This window comes from Channa argus, unplaced genomic scaffold (assembly GCF_033026475.1).
Source record: "Channa argus isolate prfri unplaced genomic scaffold, Channa argus male v1.0 Contig014, whole genome shotgun sequence".
NCBI classification, from domain to species: domain Eukaryota; kingdom Metazoa; phylum Chordata; class Actinopteri; order Anabantiformes; family Channidae; genus Channa; species Channa argus.
In genome coordinates, this window is record NW_027125233.1 from 381,572 (window position 1) to 403,514 (window position 21,943).

At 41.6% G+C, this 21,943-nt stretch overlaps 22 pseudogenes; all 22 read left to right on the plus strand.

Annotated features, from left to right (window-relative positions):
- The first annotated feature begins 340 nt into the window (after positions 1-340).
- Positions 341-459, plus strand: LOC137113170 (5S ribosomal RNA; annotated as a pseudogene).
- An 869-nt stretch (positions 460-1,328) lies between these two features.
- On the plus strand, positions 1,329-1,437 carry LOC137112720 (5S ribosomal RNA; annotated as a pseudogene).
- An 857-nt stretch (positions 1,438-2,294) lies between these two features.
- Positions 2,295-2,413, plus strand: LOC137112515 (5S ribosomal RNA; annotated as a pseudogene).
- Positions 2,414-3,009: 596 nt separating this feature from the next.
- On the plus strand, positions 3,010-3,128 carry LOC137113103 (5S ribosomal RNA; annotated as a pseudogene).
- An 837-nt stretch (positions 3,129-3,965) lies between these two features.
- Positions 3,966-4,084, plus strand: LOC137112807 (5S ribosomal RNA; annotated as a pseudogene).
- Positions 4,085-5,656: 1,572 nt separating this feature from the next.
- LOC137112981 (5S ribosomal RNA) lies at positions 5,657-5,775 on the plus strand (annotated as a pseudogene).
- An 867-nt stretch (positions 5,776-6,642) lies between these two features.
- LOC137112808 (5S ribosomal RNA) lies at positions 6,643-6,761 on the plus strand (annotated as a pseudogene).
- An 857-nt stretch (positions 6,762-7,618) lies between these two features.
- Positions 7,619-7,737, plus strand: LOC137113215 (5S ribosomal RNA; annotated as a pseudogene).
- An 867-nt stretch (positions 7,738-8,604) lies between these two features.
- Positions 8,605-8,723, plus strand: LOC137112982 (5S ribosomal RNA; annotated as a pseudogene).
- An 857-nt stretch (positions 8,724-9,580) lies between these two features.
- LOC137112442 (5S ribosomal RNA) lies at positions 9,581-9,699 on the plus strand (annotated as a pseudogene).
- Positions 9,700-10,556: 857 nt separating this feature from the next.
- On the plus strand, positions 10,557-10,675 carry LOC137112421 (5S ribosomal RNA; annotated as a pseudogene).
- An 857-nt stretch (positions 10,676-11,532) lies between these two features.
- LOC137113174 (5S ribosomal RNA) lies at positions 11,533-11,651 on the plus strand (annotated as a pseudogene).
- Positions 11,652-12,508: 857 nt separating this feature from the next.
- Positions 12,509-12,627, plus strand: LOC137112809 (5S ribosomal RNA; annotated as a pseudogene).
- An 857-nt stretch (positions 12,628-13,484) lies between these two features.
- LOC137112983 (5S ribosomal RNA) lies at positions 13,485-13,603 on the plus strand (annotated as a pseudogene).
- Positions 13,604-14,470: 867 nt separating this feature from the next.
- On the plus strand, positions 14,471-14,589 carry LOC137112565 (5S ribosomal RNA; annotated as a pseudogene).
- Positions 14,590-15,206: 617 nt separating this feature from the next.
- Positions 15,207-15,325, plus strand: LOC137113171 (5S ribosomal RNA; annotated as a pseudogene).
- Positions 15,326-16,162: 837 nt separating this feature from the next.
- Positions 16,163-16,281, plus strand: LOC137112810 (5S ribosomal RNA; annotated as a pseudogene).
- Positions 16,282-17,853: 1,572 nt separating this feature from the next.
- On the plus strand, positions 17,854-17,972 carry LOC137112984 (5S ribosomal RNA; annotated as a pseudogene).
- Positions 17,973-18,839: 867 nt separating this feature from the next.
- On the plus strand, positions 18,840-18,958 carry LOC137112811 (5S ribosomal RNA; annotated as a pseudogene).
- Positions 18,959-19,815: 857 nt separating this feature from the next.
- On the plus strand, positions 19,816-19,934 carry LOC137112422 (5S ribosomal RNA; annotated as a pseudogene).
- Positions 19,935-20,801: 867 nt separating this feature from the next.
- Positions 20,802-20,920, plus strand: LOC137112985 (5S ribosomal RNA; annotated as a pseudogene).
- Positions 20,921-21,777: 857 nt separating this feature from the next.
- On the plus strand, positions 21,778-21,896 carry LOC137112443 (5S ribosomal RNA; annotated as a pseudogene).
- Positions 21,897-21,943: the final 47 nt, after the last annotated feature.

The following is a 21,943-nucleotide window of genomic DNA, read 5'->3' on the forward strand; positions in this document are numbered from 1 at the left end:
CAGGCTAGCTAGCACTTTCTGTGGGAAATGGCTTATTTTGTTTATTATGTTGGCCTTGGTTCGCCCTGAGTTGTAGTGTCATGTTTTGTTTGACACTTTCTTTCGTTTAAAATAAATATCATTCTGTTGAAACATCTCGACCCTGGATTTTGGTTTGGGGATCGGAGAGGGAACATGCTAATTTATTTTTGTATGTTGCACCCTGACCCCCTAGACAGGGGCGTAACAGACCAGTACAGTTATAGTACTTTGTACTTTGCCACATTTATCTTCTTCTTAGCAAGTGTCATGCATTCTGCTTCTCCAGCGTTTTTAAGAGCTGTTGATGATGTCAAATGCAGCTTACAGCCACACCGCTCTCTAAGCGCCCGATCTCGTCTGATCTCGGCAGCTAAATAGAGCAGGTCCTGGATAGTACTTGGTAGGAAGACCGCCTGGGAATACCAGGTGCTGTAAGCTTTTTTGCTTGGGTTTACGGGCAGCACAAGCTGGTGTTACTGCCTATTTTTTCATAGAAATTGTTCTATATTTTCATCAAATTTTGTTCTTTTATTGCTGTTTTGCTACTTTATTGGTTTGTCAACCATCGTGCTTCATTACTATTAGACCATGTTACGGTCCTGGCCATATGTGTTGTTTTTTTTTTTGTTGTTCTTATAGGTGCCCTGCCTGATTGGCCGGATTGGGGGGCAGTACAGGAAGCTGATTGGTCCATCCTACACTTCCTGGAGTTTTAAAAGTACGGTTCCCAACAGCTAGCGAGGCTCTTTCTGGCAGCAGCACCTGTTTGCTGTTCTTGGTTTCCAAACCTTATTTAGCATTTTTGAATTGTTAGGTTTTGTGCCGTGGTTTTGTTTATAAATTGTATATTTTTGTAAATAGTATTAAATCTGTAGGGGTGAACAGCCATTTTCTTTTGATTGTTTTCTCTTGTTTTCACATTAGGGAGTTAGGGTTAGCGACTGTCTTTTGGTTTGTTTATTTCTATCAGGCTAGCTAGCACTTTCTGTGGGAAATGGCTTATTTTGTTTATTATGTTGGCCTTGGTTCGCCCTGAGTTGTAGTGTCATGTTTTGTTTGACACTTTCTTTCGTTTAAAATAAATATCATTCTGTTGGAACATCTCGATCCTGGATTTTGGTTTGGGGATTGGAGAGGGAACATGCTAATTTATCTTTGTATGTTGCACTCTGACCCCCTGGACAGGGGCGTAACAGACCAGTACAGTTATAGTACTTTGTACTTTGCCACATTTATCTTCTTCTTAGCAAGTGTCATGCATTCTGCTTCTCCAACGTTTTTAAGAGCTGTTGATGATGTCAAATGCAGCTTACGGCCACACCGCTCTCTAAGCGCCCGATCTCGGCAGCCAAATAGAGCCGGGCCTGGTTAGTACTTGGTAGGAAGACCGCCTGGGAATACCAGGTGCTGTAAACTTTTTTGCTTGGGTTTACGGGCAGCACAAGCTGGTGTTACTGCCTATTTATTCATAGAAATTGTTGTATATTTTCATCAAATTTTGTTCTTTCATTACTGTTTTGCTACTTTATTGGTTTGTCAACCATCGTGCTTCATTACTAGTAGACCATGTTACGGTCCTGGCCATATGTGTTGTTTTTGATTTGTTGTTCTTATAGGTGCCCTGCCTGATTGGCCGGATTGAGGGGCAGTACAGGAAGCTGATTGGTCCATCCTACACTTCCTGGAGTTTTAAAAGTACGGTTCCCAACAGCTAGCGAGGCTCTTTCTGGCAGCAGCACCTGTTTGCTGTTCTTGGTTTCCAAACCTTATTTAGCATTTTTGAATTGTTAGGTTTTGTGCCGTGGTTTTGTTTATAAATTGTATATTTTGTAAATAGTATTAAATCTGTAGGGGTGAACAGCCATTTTCTTTGGACTGTTTTCACATTAGGGAGTTAGGGTTAGCGACTGTCTTTTGGATTGTTTATTTCTATCAGGCTAGATAGCACTTTCTGTGGGAAATGGCTTATTTTGTTTATTATGTTGGCCTTGGTTCGCCCTCAGTTGTAGTGTCATGTTTTGTTTGACACTTTCTTTCGTTTAAAATAAATATCATTCTGTTGGAACATCTCGATACTGGAGTTTGGTTTGGGGATCGGAGAGGGAACATGCTAATTTATCTTTGTATGTTGCACCCTGACCCCCTGGACAGGGGCGTAACAGACCAGTACAGTTTTAGTACTTTGTACTTTGCCACATTTATCTTCTTCTTAGCAAGTGTCATGCATTCTGCTTCTCCAGCGTTTTTAAGAGCTGTTGATGATGTCAAATGCAGCTTACGGCCACACCGCTCTCTAAGCGCCCGATCTCGTCCGATCTCGGCAGCCAAATAGAGCCGGGCCTGGTTAGTACTTGGTAGGATGACCGCCTGGGAATACAAGGTGCTGTAAGCTTTTTTGCTTGGGTTTACGGGCAGCACAAGCTGGTGTTACTGCCTATTTATTCATAGAAATTGTTCTATATTTTCATCAAATTTTGTTCTTTCATTGCTGTTTTGCTACTTTATTGGTTTTCTCAACCATCGTGCTTCATTACTAGTAGACCATGTTAAATAAATTGTATATTTTGTAAATAGTATTAAATCTGTAGGGGTGAACTGCCATTTTCTTGGACTGTTTTCATATTAGGGAGTAAGGGTTAGCGACTGTCTTTTGGTTTGTTTATTTCTATCAGGCTAGCTAGCACTTTCTGTGGGAAATGGCTTATTTTGTTTATTATGTTGGCCTTGGTTCGCCCTGAGTTGTAGTGTCATGTTTTGTTTGACACTTTCTTTCGTTTAAAATAAATATCATTCTGTTGGAACATCTCGACCCTGGATTTTGGTTTGGGGATCGGAGAGGGAACATGCTAATTTATCTTTGTATGTTGCACCCTGACCCCCTAGACAGGGGCGTAACAGACCAGTACAAGTATAGTACTTTGTACTTTGCCACATTTATCTTCTTCTTAGCAAGTGTCATGCATTCTGCTTCTCCAACGTTTTTATGCAGCTTACGGCCACACCGCTCTCTAAGCGCCCGATCTCGTCCGATCTCGGCAGCCAAATAGAGCCGGGCCTGGTTAGTACTTGGTCGGAAGACCGCGTGGGAATACCAGGTGCTGTAAGCTTTTTTGCTTGGGTTTACGGGCAGCACAAGCTGGTGTTACTGCCTATTTTTTCATAGAAATTGTTCTATATTTTCATCAAATTTTGTTCTTTTATTGCTGTTTTGCTACTTTATTGGTTTGTCAACCATCGTGCTTCATTACTATTAGACCATGTTACGGTCCTGGCCATATGTGTTGTTTTTTTTTTTGTTGTTCTTATAGGTGCCCTGCCTGATTGGCCGGATTGGGGGGCAGTACAGGAAGCTGATTGGTCCATCCTACACTTCCTGGAGTTTTAAAAGTACGGTTCCCAACAGCTAGCGAGGCTCTTTCTGGCAGCAGCACCTGTTTGCTGTTCTTGGTTTCCAAACCTTATTTAGCATTTTTGAATTGTTAGGTTTTGTGCCGTGGTTTTGTTTATAAATTGTATATTTTTTAAATAGTATTAAATCTGTAAGGGTGAACAGCCATTTTCTTTGGACTGTTTTCACATTAGGGAGTTAGGGTTAGCGACTGTCTTTTGGATTGTTTATTTCTATCAGGCTAGCTAGCACTTTCTGTGGGAAATGGCTTATTTTGTTTATTATGTTGGCCTTGGTTCGCCCTGAGTTGTAGTGTCATGTTTTGTTTGACACTTTCTTTCGTTTAAAATAAATATCATTCTGTTGGAACATCTCGATTCTGGAGTTTGGTTTGGGGATCGGAGAGGGAACATGCTAATTTATCTTTGTATGTTGCACCCTGACCCCCTGGACAGGGGCGTAACAGACCAGTACAGTTATAGTACTTTGTACTTTACCATATTTATCTTCTTCTTAGCAAGTGTCATGCATTCTGCTTCTCCAACGTTTTTATGCAGCTTACGGCCACACCGCTCTCTAAGCGCCCGATCTCGTCCGATCTCGGCAGCCAAATAGAGCCGGGCCTGGTTAGTACTTGGTAGGAAGACCGCCTGGGAATACCAGGTGCTGTAAGCTTTCTTGCTTGGGTTTACGGGCAGCACAAGCTGGTGTTACTGCCTATTTATTCATAGAAATTGTTCTATATTTTCATCAAATTTTGTTCTTTCATTGCTGTTTTGCTACTTTATTGGTTTCTCAACCATCGTGCTTCATTGCTAGTAGACCATGTTAAATAAATTGTATATTTTGTAAATAGTATTAAATCTGTAGGGGTGAACTGCCATTTTCTTGGACTGTTTTCACATTAGGGAGTAAGGGTTAGCGACTGTCTTTTGGTTTGTTTATTTCTATCAGGCTAGCTAGCACTTTCTATGGGAAATGGCTTATTTTGTTTATTATGTTGGCCTTGGTTCGCCCTGAGTTGTAGTGTCATGTTTTGTTTGACACTTTCTTTCGTTTAAAATAAATATCATTCTGTTGGAACATCTCGATCCTGGATTTTGGTTTGGGGATCGGAGAGGGAACATGCTAATTTATCTTTGTATGTTGCACCCTGACCCCCTGGACAGGGGCGTAACAGACCAGTACAGTTATAGTACTTTGTACTTTGCCACATTTATCTTCTTCTTAGCAAGTTTCATGCATTCTGCTTCTCCAACGTTTTTATGCAGCTTACGGCCACACCGCTCTCTAAGCGCCCGATCTCGGCAGCCAAATAGAGCCGGGCCTGGTTAGTACTTGGTAGGAAGACTGCCTGGGAATAAAAGGTGCTGTAAGCTTTTTTGCTTGGGTTTACGGGCAGCACAAGCTGGTGTTACTGCCTATTTATTCATAGAAATTGTTCTATATTTTCATCAAATTTTGTTCTTTCATTGCTGTTTTGCTACATTATTGGTTTGTCAACCATCGTGCTTCATTACTAGTAGACCATGTTACGGTCCTGGCCATATGTGTTGTTTTTTTTTTGTTGTTCTTATAGGTGCCCTGCCTGATTGGCCGGATTGAGGGGCAGTACAGGAAGCTGATTGGTCCATCCTACACTTCCTGGAGTTTTAAAAATACAGTTCCCAACAGCTAGCGAGGCTCTTTCTGGCAGCAGCACCTGTTTGCTGTTCTTGGTTTCCAAACCTTATTTAGCATTTTTGAATTGTTAGGTTTTGTGCCGTGGTTTTGTTTATAAATTGTATATTTTTGTAAATAGTATTAAATCTGTAGGGGTGAACAGCCATTTTCTTTTGATTGTTTTCTCTTGTTTTCACATTAGGGAGTTAGGGTTAGCGACTGTCTTTTGGTTTGTTTATTTCTATCAGGCTAGCTAGCACTTTCTGTGGGAAATGGCTTATTTTGTTTATTATGTTGGCCTTGGTTCGCCCTGAGTTGTAGTGTCATGTTTTGTTTGACACTTTCTTTCGTTTAAAATAAATATCATTCTGTTGGAACATCTCGATCCTGGATTTTGGTTTGGGGATCGGAGAGGGAACATGCTAATTTATCTTTGTATGTTGCACCCTGAGCCCCTAGACAGGGGCGTAACAGACCAGTACAGTTATAGTACTTTGTACTTTGCCACATTTATCTTCTTCTTAGCAAGTGTCATGCATTCTGCTTCTCCAGCGTTTTTAAGAGCTGTTGATGATGTCAAATGCAGCTTACGGCCACACCGCTCTTTAAGCGCCCGATCTCGTCCGATCTCGGCAGCCAAATAGGGCCGGGCCTGGTTAGTACTTGGTAGGAAGACCGCCTGGGAATACCAGGTGCTGTAAGCTTTTTTGCTTGGGTTTACGGGCAGCACAAGCTGGTGTTACTGCCTATTTATTCATAGAAATTGTCCTATATTTTCATCAAATTTTGTTCTTTCATTGCTGTTTTGCTACTTTATTGGTTTGCCAACCATCGTGCTTCATTACTAGTAGACCATGTTACGGTCCTGGCCATATGTGTTGTTTTTATTTTCTTGTTCTTATAGGTGCCCTGCCTGATTGGCCGGATTTGGGGGCAGTACAGGAAGCTGATTGGTCAATCCTACACTTCCTGGAGTTTTAAAAGTACGGTTCCCAACAGCTAGCGAGGCTCTTTCTGGCATCAGCACCTGTTTGCTGTTCTTGGTTTCCAAATCTTATTTAGCATTTTTGAATTGTTAGGTTTTGTGCCGTGGTTTTGTTTATAAATTGTATATTTTGTAAATAGTATTAAATCTGTAGGGGTGGACTGCCATTTTCTTTTGATTGTTTTCTCTTGTTTTCACATTAGGGAGTTAGGGTTAGCGACTGTCTTTTGGTTTGTTTATTTCTATCAGGCTACCTAGCGCTTTCTGTGGGAAATGGCTTATTTTGTTTATTATGTTGGCCTTGGTTCGCCCTGAGTTGTAGTGTCATGTTTTGTTTGACACTTTCTTTCGTTTAAAATAAATATCATTCTGTTGGAACATCTCAATCCTGGATTTTGGTTTGAGGATCGGAGAGGGAACATGCAAATTTATCTTTGTATGTTTCACCCTGACCCCCTAGACAGGGGCGTAACAGACCAGTACAGTTATAGTACTTTGTACTTTGCCACATTTATCTTCTTCTTAGCAAGTGTCATGCATTCTGCTTCTCCAGCGTTTTTAAGAGCTGTTGATGATGTCAAATGCAGCTTACGGCCACACCGCTCTCTAAGCGCCCGATCTCGTCCGATCTCGGCAGCCAAATAGAGCCGGGCCTGGTTAGTACTTGGTAGGAAGACCGCCTGGGAATACCAGGTGCTGTAAGCTTTTTTGCTTGGGTTTACGGGCAGCACAAGCTGGTGTTACTGCCTATTTATTCATAGAAATTGTTCTATATTTTCATCAAATTTTGTTCTTTCATTGCTGTTTTGCTACTTTATTGGTTTGCCAACCATCGTGCTTCATTACTAGTAGACCATGTTACGGTCCTGGCCATATGTGTTGTTTTTATTTTCTTGTTCTTATAGGTGCCCTGCCTGATTGGCCGGATTTGGGGGAAGTACAGGAAGCTGATTGGTCCATCCTACACTTCCTGGAGTTTTAAAAGTACGGTTCCCAACAGCTAGCGAGGCTCTTTCTGGCATCAGCACCTGTTTGCTGTTCTTGGTTTCCAAACCTTATTTAGCATTTTTGAATTGTTAGGTTTTGTGCCGTGGTTTTGTTTATAAATTGTATATTTTGTAAATAGTATTAAATCTGTAGGGGTGAACTGCCATTTTCTTTGGACTGTTTTCACATTAGGGAGTTAGGGTTAGCGACTGTCTTTTGGTTTGTTTATTTCTATCAGGCTAGCTAGCACTTTCTGTGGGAAATGGCTTATTTTGTTTATTATGTTGGCCTTGGTTCGCCCTGAGTTGTAGTGTCATGTTTTGTTTGACACTTTCTTTCTTTTAAAATAAATATCATTCTGTTGGAACATCTCGATCCTGGATTTTGGTTTGGGGATCGGAGAGGGAACATGCTAATTTATCTTTGTATGTTGCACCCTGAGCCCCTAGACAGGGGCGTAACCGACCAGTACAGTTATAGTACTTTGTACTTTGCCACATTTATCTTCTTCTTAGCAAGTGTCATGCATTCTGCTTCTCCAGCGTTTTTAAGAGCTGTTGATGATGTCAAATGCAGCTTACGGCCACACCGCTCTCTGAGCGCCCGATCTCGTCCGATCTCGGCAGCCAAATAGGGCCGGGCCTGGTTAGTACTTGGTAGGAAGACCGCCTGGGAATACCAGGTGCTGTAAGCTTTTTTGCTTGGGTTTACGGGCAGCACAAGCTGGTGTTACTGCCTATTTATTCATAGAAATTGTCCTATATTTTCATCAAATTTTGTTCTTTCATTGCTGTTTTGCTACTTTATTGGTTTGCCAACCATCGTGCTTCATTACTAGTAGACCATGTTACGGTCCTGGCCATATGTGTTGTTTTTATTTTCTTGTTCTTATAGGTGCCCTGCCTGATTGGCCGGATTTGGGGGCAGTACAGGAAGCTGATTGGTCAATCCTACACTTCCTGGAGTTTTAAAAGTACGGTTCCCAACAGCTAGCGAGGCTCTTTCTGGCATCAGCACCTGTTTGCTGTTCTTGGTTTCCAAATCTTATTTAGCATTTTTGAATTGTTAGGTTTTGTGCCGTGGTTTTGTTTATAAATTGTATATTTTGTAAATAGTATTAAATCTGTAGGGGTGGACTGCCATTTTCTTTTGATTGTTTTCTCTTGTTTTCACATTAGGGAGTTAGGGTTAGCGACTGTCTTTTGGTTTGTTTATTTCTATCAGGCTAGCTAGCGCTTTCTGTGGGAAATGGTTTATTTTGTTTATTATGTTGGCCTTGGTTCGCCCTGAGTTGTAGTGTCATGTTTTGTTTGACACTTTCTTTCGTTTAAAATAAATATCATTCTGTTGGAACATCTCGATCCTGGATTTTGGTTTGGGGATCGGAGAGGGAACATGCTAATTTATCTTTGTATGTTGCACCCTGAGCCCCTAGACAGGGGCGTAACAGACCAGTACAGTTATAGTACTTTGTACTTTGCCACATTTATCTTCTTCTTAGCAAGTGTCATGCATTCTGCTTCTCCAGCGTTTTTAAGAGCTGTTGATGATGTCAAATGCAGCTTACGGCCACACCGCTCTTTAAGCGCCCGATCTCGTCCGATCTCGGCAGCCAAATAGGGCCGGGCCTGGTTAGTACTTGGTAGGAAGACCGCCTGGGAATACCAGGTGCTGTAAGCTTTTTTGCTTGGGTTTACGGGCAGCACAAGCTGGTGTTACTGCCTATTTATTCATAGAAATTGTTCTATATTTTCATCAAATTTTGTTCTTTCATTGCTGTTTTGCTACTTTATTGGTTTGCCAACCATCGTGCTTCATTACTAGTAGACCATGTTACGGTCCTGGCCATATGTGTTGTTTTTATTTTCTTGTTCTTATAGGTGCCCTGCCTGATTGGCCGGATTTGGGGGAAGTACAGGAAGCTGATTGGTCCATCCTACACTTCCTGGAGTTTTAAAAGTACGGTTCCCAACAGCTAGCGAGGCTCTTTCTGGCATCAGCACCTGTTTGCTGTTCTTGGTTTCCAAACCTTATTTAGCATTTTTGAATTGTTAGGTTTTGTGCCGTGGTTTTGTTTATAAATTGTATATTTTGTAAATAGTATTAAATCTGTAGGGGTGAACTGCCATTTTCTTTGGACTGTTTTCACATTAGGGAGTTAGGGTTAGCGACTGTCTTTTGGTTTGTTTATTTCTATCAGGCTAGCTAGCGCTTTCTGTGGGAAATGGCTTATTTTGTTTATTATGTTGGCCTTGGTTCGCCCTGAGTTGTAGTGTCATGTTTTGTTTGACACTTTCTTTCGTTTAAAATAAATATCATTCTGTTGGAACATCTCAATCCTGGATTTTGGTTTGAGGATCGGAGAGGGAACATGCAAATTTATCTTTGTATGTTTCACCCTGACCCCCTAGACAGGGGCGTAACAGACCAGTACAGTTATAGTACTTTGTACTTTGCCACATTTATCTTCTTCTTAGCAAGTGTCATGCATTCTGCTTCTCCAGCGTTTTTAAGAGCTGTTGATGATGTCAAATGCAGCTTACGGCCACACCGCTCTCTAAGCGCCCGATCTCGTCCGATCTCGGCAGCCAAATAGAGCCGGGCCTGGTTAGTACTTGGTAGGAAGACCGCCTGGGAATACCAGGTGCTATAAGCTTTTTTGCTTGGGTTTACGGGCAGCACAAGCTGGTGTTACTGCCTATTTATTCATAGAAATTGTTCTATATTTTCATCAAATTTTGTTCTTTTATTGCTGTTTTGCTACTTTATTGGTTTGCCAACCATCGTGCTTCATTACTAGTAGACCATGTTACGGTCCTGGCCATATGTGTTGTTTTTATTTTCTTGTTCTTATAGGTGCCCTGCCTGATTGGCCGGATTTGGGGGAAGTACAGGAAGCTGATTGGTCCATCCTACACTTCCTGGAGTTTTAAAAGTACGGTTCCCAACAGCTAGCGAGGCTCTTTCTGGCATCAGCACCTGTTTGCTGTTCTTGGTTTCCAAACCTTATTTAGCATTTTTGAATTGTTAGGTTTTGTGCCGTGGTTTTGTTTATAAATTGTATATTTTGTAAATAGTATTAAATCTGTAGGGGTGAACTGCCATTTTCTTTGGACTGTTTTCACATCAGGGAGTTAGGGTTAGCGACTGTCTTTTGGTTTGTTTATTTCTATCAGGCTAGCTAGCACTTTCTGTGGGAAATGGCTTATTTTGTTTATTATGTTGGCCTTGGTTCGCCCTGAGTTGTAGTGTCATGTTTTGTTTGACACTTTCTTTCTTTTAAAATAAATATCATTCTGTTGGAACATCTCGATCCTGGATTTTGATTTGGGGATCGGAGAGGGAACATGCTAATTTATCTTTGTATGTTGCACCCTGAGCCCCTAGACAGGGGCGTAACCGACCAGTACAGTTATAGTACTTTGTACTTTGCCACATTTATCTTCTTCTTAGCAAGTGTCATGCATTCTGCTTCTCGAGCGTTTTTAAGAGCTGTTGATGATGTCAAATGCAGCTTACGGCCACACCGCTCTCTGAGCGCCCGATCTCGTCCGATCTCGGCAGCCAAATAGGGCCGGGCCTGGTTAGTACTTGGTAGGAAGACCGCCTGGGAATACCAGGTGCTGTAAGCTTTTTTGCTTGGGTTTACGGGCAGCACAAGCTGGTGTTACTGCCTATTTATTCATAGAAATTGTTCTATATTTTCATCAAATTTTGTTCTTTCATTGCTGTTTTGCTACTTTATTGGTTTGCCAACCATCGTGCTTCATTACTAGTAGACCATGTTACGGTCCTGGCCATATGTGTTGTTTTTATTTTCTTGTTCTTATAGGTGCCCTGCCTGATTGGCCGGATTTGGGGGAAGTACAGGAAGCTGATTGGTCCATCCTACACTTCCTGGAGTTTTAAAAGTACGGTTCCCAACAGCTAGCGAGGCTCTTTCTGGCATCAGCACCTGTTTGCTGTTCTTGGTTTCCAAACCTTATTTAGCATTTTTGAATTGTTAGGTTTTGTGCCGTGGTTTTGTTTATAAATTGTATATTTTGTAAATAGTATTAAATCTGTAGGGGTGAACTGCCATTTTCTTTGGACTGTTTTCACATTAGGGAGTTAGGGTTAGCGACTGTCTTTTGGTTTGTTTATTTCTATCAGGCTAGCTAGCGCTTTCTGTGGGAAATGGCTTATTTTGTTTATTATGTTGGCCTTGGTTCGCCCTGAGTTGTAGTGTCATGTTTTGTTTGACACTTTCTTTCGTTTAAAATAAATATCATTCTGTTGGAACATCTCGATCCTGGATTTTGGTTTGGGGATCGGAGAGGGAACATGCTAATTTATCTTTGTATGTTGCACCCTGAGCCCCTAGACAGGGGCGTAACAGACCAGTACAGTTATAGTACTTTGTACTTTGCCACATTTATCTTCTTCTTAGCAAGTGTCATGCATTCTGCTTCTCCAGCGTTTTTAAGAGCTGTTGATGATGTCAAATGCAGCTTACGGCCACACCGCTCTTTAACCGCCCGATCTCGTCCGATCTCGGCAGCCAAATAGGGCCGGGCCTGGTTAGTACTTGGTAGGAAGACCGCCTGGGAATACCAGGTGCTGTAAGCCTTTTTGCTTGGGTTTACGGGCAGCACAAGCTGGTGTTACTGCCTATTTATTCATAGAAATTGTTCTATATTTTCATCAAATTTTGTTCTTTCATTGCTGTTTTGCTACTTTATTGGTTTGCCAACCATCGTGCTTCATTACTAGTAGACCATGTTACGGTCCTGGCCATATGTGTTGTTTTTTTTTTCTTGTTCTTATAGGTGCCCTGCCTGATTGGCCGGATTTGGGGGAAGTACAGGAAGCTGATTGGTCCATCCTACACTTCCTGGAGTTTTAAAAGTACGGTTCCCAACAGCTAGCGAGGCTCTTTCTGGCATCAGCACCTGTTTGCTGTTCTTGGTTTCCAAACCTTATTTAGCATTTTTGAATTGTTAGGTTTTGTGCCGTGGTTTTGTTTATAAATTGTATATTTTGTAAATAGTATTAAATCTGTAGGGGTGAACTGCCATTTTCTTTGGACTGTTTTCACATTAGGGAGTTAGGGTTAGCGACTGTCTTTTGGTTTGTTTATTTCTATCAGGCTAGCTAGCGCTTTCTGTGGGAAATGGCTTATTTTGTTTATTATGTTGGCCTTGGTTCGCCCTGAGTTGTAGTGTCATGTTTTGTTTGACACTTTCTTTCGTTTAAAATAAATATCATTCTGTTGGAACATCTCAATCCTGGATTTTGGTTTGAGGATCGGAGAGGGAACATGCAAATTTATCTTTGTATGTTTCACCCTGACCCCCTAGAAAGGGGCGTAACAGACCAGTACAGTTATAGTACTTTGTACTTTGCCACATTTATCTTCTTCTTAGCAAGTGTCATGCATTCTGCTTCTCCAGCGTTTTTAAGAGCTGTTGATGATGTCAAATGCAGCTTACGGCCACACCGCTCTCTAAGCGCCCGATCTCGTCCGATCTCGGCAGCCAAATAGAGCCGGGCCTGGTTAGTACTTGGTAGGAAGACCGCCTGGGAATACCAGGTGCTGTAAGCTTTTTTGCTTGGGTTTACGGGCAGCACAAGCTGGTGTTACTGCCTATTTATTCATAGAAATTGTTCTATATTTTCATCAAATTTTGTTCTTTCATTGCTGTTTTGCTACTTTATTGGTTTGCCAACCATCGTGCTTCATTACTAGTAGACCATGTTACGGTCCTGGCCATATGTGTTGTTTTTATTTTCTTGTTCTTATAGGTGCCCTGCCTGATTGGCCGGATTGGGGGGCAGTACAGGAAGCTGATTGGTCCATCCTACACTTACTGGAGTTTTAAAAGTACGGTTCCCAACAGCTAGCGAGGCTCTTTCTGGCATCAGCACCTGTTTGCTGTTCTTGGTTTCTAAACCTTATTTAGCATTTTTGAATTGTTAGGTTTTGTGCCGTGGTTTTGTTTATAAATTGTATATTTTGTAAATAGTATTAAATCTGTAGGGGTGAACTGCCATTTTCTTTGGACTGTTTTCACATTAGGGAGTTAGGGTTAGCGACTGTCTTTTGGTTTGTTTATTTCTATCAGGCTAGCTAGCGCTTTCTGTGGGAAATGGCTTATTTTGTTTATTATGTTGGCCTTGGTTCGCCCTGAGTTGTAGTGTCATGTTTTGTTTGACACTTTCTTTCGTTTAAAATAAATATCATTCTGTTGGAACATCTCGATCCTGGATTTTGGTTTGGGGATCGGAGAGGGAACATGCTAATTTATCTTTGTATGTTGCACCCTGAGCCCCTAGACAGGGGCGTAACAGACCAGTACAGTTATAGTACTTTGTACTTTGCCACATTTATCTTCTTCTTAGCAAGTGTCATGCATTCTGCTTCTCCAGCGTTTTTAAGAGCTGTTGATGATGTCAAATGCAGCTTACGGCCACACCGCTCTTTAAGCGCCCGATCTCGTCCGATCTCGGCAGCCAAATAGGGCCGGGCCTGGTTAGTACTTGGTAGGAAGACCGCCTGGGAATACCAGGTGCTGTAAGCTTTTTTGCTTGGGTTTACGGGCAGCACAAGCTGGTGTTACTGCCTATTTATTCATAGAAATTGTTCTATATTTTCATCAAATTTTGTTCTTTCATTACTGTTTTGCTACTTTATTGGTTTGTCAACCATCGTGCTTCATTACTAGTAGACCATGTTACGGTCCTGGCCTTATGTGTTGTTTTTATTTTTTTGTTCTTATAGGTGCCCTGCCTGATTGGCCGGATTGGGGGGCAGTACAGGAAGCTGATTGGTCCATCCTACACTTCCTGGAGTTTTAAAAGTACGGTTCCCAACAGCTAGGGAGGCTCTTTCTGGCAGCAGCACCTGTTTGCTGTTCTTGGTTTCCAAACCTTATTTAGCATTTTTGAATTGTTAGGTTTTGTGCCGTGGTTTTGTTTATAAATTGTTTATTTTGTAAATAGTATTAAATCTTTAGGGGTGAACAGCCATTTTCTTTTGATTGTTTTCTCTTGTTTTCACATTAGGGAGTTAGGGTTAGCGACTGTCTTTTGGATTGTTTATTTCTATCAGGCTAGATAGCACTTTCTGTGGGAAATGGCTTATTTTGTTTATTATGTTGGCCTTGGTTCGCCCTGAGTTGTAGTGTCATGTTTTGTTTGACACTTTCTTTCGTTTAAAATAAATATCATTCTGTTGGAACATCTCGATACTGGAGTTTGGTTTGGGGATCGGAGAGGGAACATGCTAATTTATCTTTGTATGTTGCACCCTGACCCCCTGGACAGGGGCGTAACAGACCAGTACAGTTTTAGTACTTTGTACTTTGCCACATTTATCTTCTTCTTAGCAAGTGTCATGCATTCTGCTTCTCCAGCGTTTTTAAGAGCTGTTGATGATGTCAAATGCAGCTTACGGCCACACCGCTCTCTAAGCGCCCGATCTCGTCCGATCTCGGCAGCCAAATAGAGCCGGGCCTGGTTAGTACTTGGTAGGAAGACCGCCTGGGAATACAAGGTGCTGTAAGCTTTTTTGCTTGGGTTTACGGGCAGCACAAGCTGGTGTTACTGCCTATTTATTCATAGAAATTGTTCTATATTTTCATCAAATTTTGTTCTTTCATTGCTGTTTTGCTACTTTATTGGTTTTCTCAACCATCGTGCTTCATTACTAGTAGACCATGTTAAATAAATTGTATATTTTGTAAATAGTATTAAATCTGTAGGGGTGAACTGCCATTTTCTTGGACTGTTTTCACATTAGGGAGTAAGGGTTAGCGACTGTCTTTTGGTTTGTTTATTTCTATCAGGCTAGCTAGCACTTTCTGTGGGAAATGGCTTATTTTGTTTATTATGTTGGCCTTGGTTCGCCCTGAGTTGTAGTGTCATGTTTTGTTTGACACTTTCTTTCGTTTAAAATAAATATCATTCTGTTGGAACATCTCGACCCTGGATTTTGGTTTGGGGATCGGAGAGGGAACATGCTAATTTATCTTTGTATGTTGCACCCTGACCCCCTAGACAGGGGCGTAACAGACCAGTACAAGTATAGTACTTTGTACTTTGCCACATTTATCTTCTTCTTAGCAAGTGTCATGCATTCTGCTTCTCCAGCGTTTTTAAGAGCTGTTGATGATGTCAAATGCAGCTTACAGCCACACCGCTCTCTAAGCGCCCGATCTCGTCTGATCTCGGCAGCTAAATAGAGCAGGTCCTGGATAGTACTTGGTAGGAAGACCGCCTGGGAATACCAGGTGCTGTAAGCTTTTTTGCTTGGGTTTACGGGCAGCACAAGCTGGTGTTACTGCCTATTTTTTCATAGAAATTGTTCTATATTTTCATCAAATTTTGTTCTTTTATTGCTGTTTTGCTACTTTATTGGTTTGTCAACCATCGTGCTTCATTACTATTAGACCATGTTACGGTCCTGGCCATATGTGTTGTTTTTTTTTTTGTTGTTCTTATAGGTGCCCTGCCTGATTGGCCGGATTGGGGGGCAGTACAGGAAGCTGATTGGTCCATCCTACACTTCCTGGAGTTTTAAAAGTACGGTTCCCAACAGCTAGCGAGGCTCTTTCTGGCAGCAGCACCTGTTTGCTGTTCTTGGTTTCCAAACCTTATTTAGCATTTTTGAATTGTTAGGTTTTGTGCCGTGGTTTTGTTTATAAATTGTATATTTTTTAAATAGTATTAAATCTGTAAGGGTGAACAGCCATTTTCTTTGGACTGTTTTCACATTAGGGAGTTAGGGTTAGCGACTGTCTTTTGGATTGTTTATTTCTATCAGGCTAGCTAGCACTTTCTGTGGGAAATGGCTTATTTTGTTTATTATGTTGGCCTTGGTTTGCCCTGAGTTGTAGTGTCATGTTTTGTTTGACACTTTCTTTCGTTTAAAATAAATATCATTCTGTTGGAACATCTCGATTCTGGAGTTTGGTTTGGGGATCGGAGAGGGAACATGCTAATTTATCTTTGTATGTTGCACCCTGACCCCCTGGACAGGGGCGTAACAGACCAGTACAGTTATAGTACTTTGTACTTTGCCATATTTATCTTCTTCTTAGCAAGTGTCATGCATTCTGCTTCTCCAACGTTTTTATGCAGCTTACGGCCACACCGCTCTCTAAGCGCCCGATCTCGTCCGATCTCGGCAGCCAAATAGAGCCGGGCCTGGTTAGTACTTGGTAGGAAGACCGCCTGGGAATACCAGGTGCTGTAAGCTTTCTTGCTTGGGTTTACGGGCAGCACAAGCTGGTGTTACTGCCTATTTATTCATAGAAATTGTTCTATATTTTCATCAAATTTTGTTCTTTCATTGCTGTTTTGCTACTTTATTGGTTTCTCAACCATCGTGCTTCATTACTAGTAGACCATGTTAAATAAATTGTATATTTTGTAAATAGTATTAAATCTGTAGGGGTGAACTGCCATTTTCTTGGACTGTTTTCACATTAGGGAGTAAGGGTTAGCGACTGTCTTTTGGTTTGTTTATTTCTATCAGGCTAGCTAGCACTTTCTATGGGAAATGGCTTATTTTGTTTATTATGTTGGCCTTGGTTCGCCCTGAGTTGTAGTGTCATGTTTTGTTTGACACTTTCTTTCGTTTAAAATAAATATCATTCTGTTGGAACATCTCGATCCTGGATTTTGGTTTGGGGATCGGAGAGGGAACATGCTAATTTATCTTTGTATGTTGCACCCTGACCCCCTGGACAGGGGCGTAACAGACCAGTACAGTTATAGTACTTTGTACTTTGCCACATTTATCTTCTTCTTAGCAAGTTTCATGCATTCTGCTTCTCCAACGTTTTTATGCAGCTTACGGCCACACCGCTCTCTAAGCGCCCGATCTCGGCAGCCAAATAGAGCCGGGCCTGGTTAGTACTTGGTAGGAAGACTGCCTGGGAATAAAAGGTGCTGTAAGCTTTTTTGCTTGGGTTTACGGGCAGCACAAGCTGGTGTTACTGCCTATTTATTCATAGAAATTGTTCTATATTTTCATCAAATTTTGTTCTTTCATTGCTGTTTTGCTACATTATTGGTTTGTCAACCATCGTGCTTCATTACTAGTAGACCATGTTACGGTCCTGGCCATATGTGTTGTTTTTATTTTGTTGTTCTTATAGGTGCCCTGCCTGATTGGCCGGATTGAGGGGCAGTACAGGAAGCTGATTGGTCCATCCTACACTTCCTGGAGTTTTAAAAATACAGTTCCCAACAGCTAGCGAGGCTCTTTCTGGCAGCAGCACCTGTTTGCTGTTCTTGGTTTCCAAACCTTATTTAGCATTTTTGAATTGTTAGGTTTTGTGCCGTGGTTTTGTTTATAAATTGTATATTTTTGTAAATAGTATTAAATCTGTAGGGGTGAACAGCCATTTTCTTTTGATTGTTTTCTCTTGTTTTCACATTAGGGAGTTAGGGTTAGCGACTGTCTTTTGGTTTGTTTATTTCTATCAGGCTAGCTAGCACTTTCTGTGGGAAATGGCTTATTTTGTTTATTATGTTGGCCTTGGTTCGCCCTGAGTTGTAGTGTCATGTTTTGTTTGACACTTTCTTTCGTTTAAAATAAATATCATTCTGTTGGAACATCTCGATCCTGGATTTTGGTTTGGGGATCGGAGAGGGAACATGCTAATTTATCTTTGTATGTTGCACCCTGAGCCCCTAGACAGGGGCGTAACAGACCAGTACAGTTATAGTACTTTGTACTTTGCCACATTTATCTTCTTCTTAGCAAGTGTCATGCATTCTGCTTCTCCAGCGTTTTTAAGAGCTGTTGATGATGTCAAATGCAGCTTACGGCCACACCGCTCTTTAAGCGCCCGATCTCGTCCGATCTCGGCAGCCAAATAGGGCCGGGCCTGGTTAGTACTTGGTAGGAAGACCGCCTGGGAATACCAGGTGCTGTAAGCTTTTTTGCTTGGGTTTACGGGCAGCACAAGCTGGTGTTACTGCCTATTTATTCATAGAAATTGTCCTATATTTTCATCAAATTTTGTTCTTTCATTGCTGTTTTGCTACTTTATTGGTTTGCCAACCATCGTGCTTCATTACTAGTAGACCATGTTACGGTCCTGGCCATATGTGTTGTTTTTATTTTCTTGTTCTTATAGGTGCCCTGCCTGATTGGCCGGATTTGGGGGCAGTACAGGAAGCTGATTGGTCAATCCTACACTTCCTGGAGTTTTAAAAGTACGGTTCCCAACAGCTAGCGAGGCTCTTTCTGGCATCAGCACCTGTTTGCTGTTCTTGGTTTCCAAATCTTATTTAGCATTTTTGAATTGTTAGGTTTTGTGCCGTGGTTTTGTTTATAAATTGTATATTTTGTAAATAGTATTAAATCTGTAGGGGTGGACTGCCATTTTCTTTTGATTGTTTTCTCTTGTTTTCACATTAGGGAGTTAGGGTTAGCGACTGTCTTTTGGTTTGTTTATTTCTATCAGGCTACCTAGCGCTTTCTGTGGGAAATGGCTTATTTTGTTTATTATGTTGGCCTTGGTTCGCCCTGAGTTGTAGTGTCATGTTTTGTTTGACACTTTCTTTCGTTTAAAATAAATATCATTCTGTTGGAACATCTCAATCCTGGATTTTGGTTTGAGGATCGGAGAGGGAACATGCAAATTTATCTTTGTATGTTTCACCCTGACCCCCTAGACAGGGGCGTAACAGACCAGTACAGTTATAGTACTTTGTACTTTGCCACATTTATCTTCTTCTTAGCAAGTGTCATGCATTCTGCTTCTCCAGCGTTTTTAAGAGCTGTTGATGATGTCAAATGCAGCTTACGGCCACACCGCTCTCTAAGCGCCCGATCTCGTCCGATCTCGGCAGCCAAATAGAGCCGGGCCTGGTTAGTACTTGGTAGGAAGACCGCCTGGGAATACCAGGTGCTGTAAGCTTTTTTGCTTGGGTTTACGGGCAGCACAAGCTGGTGTTACTGCCTATTTATTCATAGAAATTGTTCTATATTTTCATCAAATTTTGTTCTTTCATTGCTGTTTTGCTACTTTATTGGTTTGCCAACCATCGTGCTTCATTACTAGTAGACCATGTTACGGTCCTGGCCATATGTGTTGTTTTTATTTTCTTGTTCTTATAGGTGCCCTGCCTGATTGGCCGGATTTGGGGGAAGTACAGGAAGCTGATTGGTCCATCCTACACTTCCTGGAGTTTTAAAAGTACGGTTCCCAACAGCTAGCGAGGCTCTTTCTGGCATCAGCACCTGTTTGCTGTTCTTGGTTTCCAAACCTTATTTAGCATTTTTGAATTGTTAGGTTTTGTGCCGTGGTTTTGTTTATAAATTGTATATTTTGTAAATAGTATTAAATCTGTAGGGGTGAACTGCCATTTTCTTTGGACTGTTTTCACATTAGGGAGTTAGGGTTAGCGACTGTCTTTTGGTTTGTTTATTTCTATCAGGCTAGCTAGCACTTTCTGTGGGAAATGGCTTATTTTGTTTATTATGTTGGCCTTGGTTCGCCCTGAGTTGTAGTGTCATGTTTTGTTTGACACTTTCTTTCTTTTAAAATAAATATCATTCTGTTGGAACATCTCGATCCTGGATTTTGGTTTGGGGATCGGAGAGGGAACATGCTAATTTATCTTTGTATGTTGCACCCTGAGCCCCTAGACAGGGGCGTAACCGACCAGTACAGTTATAGTACTTTGTACTTTGCCACATTTATCTTCTTCTTAGCAAGTGTCATGCATTCTGCTTCTCCAGCGTTTTTAAGAGCTGTTGATGATGTCAAATGCAGCTTACGGCCACACCGCTCTCTGAGCGCCCGATCTCGTCCGATCTCGGCAGCCAAATAGGGCCGGGCCTGGTTAGTACTTGGTAGGAAGACCGCCTGGGAATACCAGGTGCTGTAAGCTTTTTTGCTTGGGTTTACGGGCAGCACAAGCTGGTGTTACTGCCTATTTATTCATAGAAATTGTCCTATATTTTCATCAAATTTTGTTCTTTCATTGCTGTTTTGCTACTTTATTGGTTTGCCAACCATCGTGCTTCATTACTAGTAGACCATGTTACGGTCCTGGCCATATGTGTTGTTTTTATTTTCTTGTTCTTATAGGTGCCCTGCCTGATTGGCCGGATTTGGGGGCAGTACAGGAAGCTGATTGGTCAATCCTACACTTCCTGGAGTTTTAAAAGTACGGTTCCCAACAGCTAGCGAGGCTCTTTCTGGCATCAGCACCTGTTTGCTGTTCTTGGTTTCCAAATCTTATTTAGCATTTTTGAATTGTTAGGTTTTGTGCCGTGGTTTTGTTTATAAATTGTATATTTTGTAAATAGTATTAAATCTGTAGGGGTGGACTGCCATTTTCTTTTGATTGTTTTCTCTTGTTTTCACATTAGGGAGTTAGGGTTAGCGACTGTCTTTTGGTTTGTTTATTTCTATCAGGCTAGCTAGCGCTTTCTGTGGGAAATGGTTTATTTTGTTTATTATGTTGGCCTTGGTTCGCCCTGAGTTGTAGTGTCATGTTTTGTTTGACACTTTCTTTCGTTTAAAATAAATATCATTCTGTTGGAACATCTCGATCCTGGATTTTGGTTTGGGGATCGGAGAGGGAACATGCTAATTTATCTTTGTATGTTGCACCCTGAGCCCCTAGACAGGGGCGTAACAGACCAGTACAGTTATAGTACTTTGTACTTTGCCACATTTATCTTCTTCTTAGCAAGTGTCATGCATTCTGCTTCTCCAGCGTTTTTAAGAGCTGTTGATGATGTCAAATGCAGCTTACGGCCACACCGCTCTTTAAGCGCCCGATCTCGTCCGATCTCGGCAGCCAAATAGGGCCGGGCCTGGTTAGTACTTGGTAGGAAGACCGCCTGGGAATACCAGGTGCTGTAAGCTTTTTTGCTTGGGTTTACGGGCAGCACAAGCTGGTGTTACTGCCTATTTATTCATAGAAATTGTTCTATATTTTCATCAAATTTTGTTCTTTCATTGCTGTTTTGCTACTTTATTGGTTTGCCAACCATCGTGCTTCATTACTAGTAGACCATGTTACGGTCCTGGCCATATGTGTTGTTTTTATTTTCTTGTTCTTATAGGTGCCCTGCCTGATTGGCCGGATTTGGGGGAAGTACAGGAAGCTGATTGGTCCATCCTACACTTCCTGGAGTTTTAAAAGTACGGTTCCCAACAGCTAGCGAGGCTCTTTCTGGCATCAGCACCTGTTTGCTGTTCTTGGTTTCCAAACCTTATTTAGCATTTTTGAATTGTTAGGTTTTGTGCCGTGGTTTTGTTTATAAATTGTATATTTTGTAAATAGTATTAAATCTGTAGGGGTGAACTGCCATTTTCTTTGGACTGTTTTCACATTAGGGAGTTAGGGTTAGCGACTGTCTTTTGGTTTGTTTATTTCTATCAGGCTAGCTAGCGCTTTCTGTGGGAAATGGCTTATTTTGTTTATTATGTTGGCCTTGGTTCGCCCTGAGTTGTAGTGTCATGTTTTGTTTGACACTTTCTTTCGTTTAAAATAAATATCATTCTGTTGGAACATCTCAATCCTGGATTTTGGTTTGAGGATCGGAGAGGGAACATGCAAATTTATCTTTGTATGTTTCACCCTGACCCCCTAGACAGGGGCGTAACAGACCAGTACAGTTATAGTACTTTGTACTTTGCCACATTTATCTTCTTCTTAGCAAGTGTCATGCATTCTGCTTCTCCAGCGTTTTTAAGAGCTGTTGATGATGTCAAATGCAGCTTACGGCCACACCGCTCTCTAAGCGCCCGATCTCGTCCGATCTCGGCAGCCAAATAGAGCCGGGCCTGGTTAGTACTTGGTAGGAAGACCGCCTGGGAATACCAGGTGCTATAAGCTTTTTTGCTTGGGTTTACGGGCAGCACAAGCTGGTGTTACTGCCTATT